A 3,461-nucleotide genomic window follows, 5' to 3' on the forward strand; every position below is an offset into this window, starting at 1 on the left:
TTCCCACAACACAGTCCAAGCACAAGCACAATACTTTACTTTCTTTCCTCTTTCCTTTTTCCTCTTTCTCCTCCACTCCTCTTCCCAATTTTGGCTCACCGAGTAGTCTCTGCTGGTCCCTTACATAAGTCACCTGGAAGTGCTGCAGGTGCTTGTTGTCCCACTTCTGGCAGCACTTACGGGTGTGACGGAAGAACTGCCCATACAGGTTCAGGAACATCTGTAGCAACCCCTGGCGGCACCCCCAGATCCCAACAGGGCTGTAGAGAACTCCATCTCCCATGAAGCCCTGTGGGAGTCTGAGGCACCACTGCAACCCAGGGGAGCTGCCAACTAGCGTCCCAGGGAGGTACTGATCTGGATAGGCTGGCACCCCAGGTCCTCCCAGTGTGGAGGTGTCCCAGCCATCCACCACACTATGTATATATATATATATATATAATTATATATATATATATATATATACAGTATATACATATGTATATTATATATTGTCACGCACAAGTGCATAGGGAGCTGCTTAAAGACCCAACGAGCAACGTAGCATATTGTACCAGGAGACAACAGCGGGGTACTAACCTCTCTTTCTTTATTTCCGCAGAAAGAATGAAGAAACACTGCCTTGAATTCACCAGGACTCGCTAACAGAAACCAGCCAATTCCTTCCCTCTGGTCCCCTTCTGATGACGTCATTACTCCCATCCACCACCACGGTTCCTTCCCAGCATTCCGTCTGCCTGCTTCCAGTCCCACCCCATAAATTGTTCGCCTTCACTACCATCTTTGTCTGTTGTAACTTTGGAGAAAACACTGACCACAATTACTTTACAGTATACAGTGCTGGAAACAATCTTTTTACAATATATATATATATATATATATATATATATATATATATATATATATATATATATATATATATATATATATATATATATATATATGTTGAATCTTATGTTTGTGTGCTATTTATATGCATACATTGCAATAAACTTGAACTTGAATGTAGTTACTGTTGTGCAAACTAAAGTCATTTAAAACTGACACATATTATTAATCTGAATTCAAAATCAATTTTATACAGTATCATTGCATTTCTTTGTAATTTTTTAAGCTGTTTCAACTATTTATTTTAGTCATTCTTGTTAGTTGATAAGCAGTTAACTTTTCATCTAAAATCTCAATTACCTTAGAATGAAATATTAAGTAGCAATATTATATCCATCCATCCATCCATCGTCCAACCCGCTGAATCCGAACACAGGGTCACGGGGGTCTGCTGGAGCCAATCCCAGCCAACACAGGGCACAAGGCAGGGAACCAATCCTGGGCAGGGTGCCAACCCACCGCAGCAATATTATATTAATTTAATAATTAATGTTTAATAAAAGTTGATTTTAACATTTCCTCTCAGGTCTCAAAATTAGCCCCTGTGTGAATGTCTGTGTGGCTGTGTGTGTAAGTAGGCTCTGCACCCTCAAACATAATGGTCCTAAAATGACATTTTACTAACCCTGTTACAGATCCAATAAATAAATAAATGTTCTTTCTGGAACCTTCACCCCTTCTGCATTGCACAGAAGAACATCTTTGAAGCCTTTATTTTTAACAGTGAGAGACCAACTGGCATCCAGTCCAGGGCTGGGATCTGACTGACATGCTGTGATGCCAGTTTAGGTGACCCCTTAACTGGATTAAGTCAAGCTAGTTTTATTTACATAGCACATTTAACACAACTACAAGTTGACAAAAGCGATTTACAATAAAAAACCCAAATATCCAGTAAAAATACATTAAATAGTATAAATAAAAACAAATAAGTAAATAAATTATACACACAGCATTTGTATATGGATCTAGACTCATTTTAAGAATAAACCCTTACTCTGCACCAAAAGCCAATGAATAAAAATAAGTTTTCAGTTTAGATTTTAAACTAAATTGAGGAAGAAGCTGTAATTTCTTAAGGCAGTGTTCCAAAGCCTCTGAGCCACTGCTGTGAAAGCATGGTCACCTGTTACCTTCCAAAGTATCCGTGGGAAGCATAATAATAACTGATCTGAGGACCTGAGGGCCCAGCAATATATAAAGAAGCTCAGCAATATATAAAGGAGCAGACCCATGCAATACCTTATACACAAATAGTAAAATCTTAAAATTCACCCTATACTGTACTGGAAGCCAGTACAGGGAAGCCAGATATGCTTTCTTTTTTAGGTTCCAGTCCCCTTGCAGCCACATTCAGAACCAACTCCAGATGAAACAAAGATGACTGACACCACCACCAGCATAAAGAGAACTGCATTAAACCAAGCGCATTGAGACAAAAACATGAAATAAACTTTTGTAAGTCATTATATGACAAAAGGCTTGACTTTAGTAATAGCTCTAAGTTTAAAAAAGCAGCTTTTTACGACAGCATTTATCTGTTTGTCAAGTTTAAGTATGGAGTCAAAAATCAAACCTAGATTTCTTACATGTGACCTAATATATGGAGTTAATGATCCCAGATTATTTACAATTATACTGGTAGATTTTGGAAGGACCGAAAAGAATAACACCTGTTTTGGATTCGTTTAGTTGGAGAAAATTTAATGCCATCTAGCCAGGGCCATCTTAATAGCATTATAGGCCCCCAGGCAAAGCAATGCACTGGGGCCCCTACCTACACAATCACTCACAGGAATAAAAATGTAAATGCTCAATAAAATTAAACACATATGTATTGTATTGGTACTTCCAACAAAATCAATGTTTAAACATTAAAAACATGCTGTAGAGCAAAGATTAATCAACATAAACGTTTGAACAATGTAACATGAGCCTTGAAAAACACAAAAATGTCAACATATAAATGATACTCAACTGGAAAACCATACAGACGGAGATGGCACAGTATGAAATTATTACTATGAATTATTTAACATTAATCAAGAGTTCAACACAAACATTTTCAAAATTTGTTTGCAGAGGATCAGCTGAAGTGACGTTAACATAAATGATTATACGTTATGTAGTGCGTGAGATCCGTACACATACATGCACATGAGGTGGCAGAGGTGACCGTGACACTAAATCCAATTGTCCAAGTGCCAATGTTCACTTGTAACACAATAACAAATATTTATAGTTTAGTATAGTATAGGATTCATTTATTGACAGCAAATCACAACATACATAGATTACAATGGGACCCCTATGCTCGTGGGACACCCAAAGGAAACTGCCCAGCGTGCCCATGCGTTAAGAGGGCTCTGCATCCAGCATTTAATATGATCAACATGGCATTGAAAAAGGGAAGTTATTAGGCGGCTCTGTGAGTGCTATGTTGTGTTACTGTGGCACTGTGAAGCCTTGTGTTTGCCAAGGAAATGGGTCTGTCTGTGGCCAAACTAAGAATAATCACGAAAGGAGAAGATAAAAGAAACTCTAAAAAAGAACATCTGAGTGTTAAATAGAGA

The sequence above is a fragment of the Erpetoichthys calabaricus genome, chromosome 10 (assembly GCF_900747795.2).
Source record: "Erpetoichthys calabaricus chromosome 10, fErpCal1.3, whole genome shotgun sequence".
Lineage (NCBI taxonomy): Eukaryota > Metazoa > Chordata > Cladistia > Polypteriformes > Polypteridae > Erpetoichthys > Erpetoichthys calabaricus.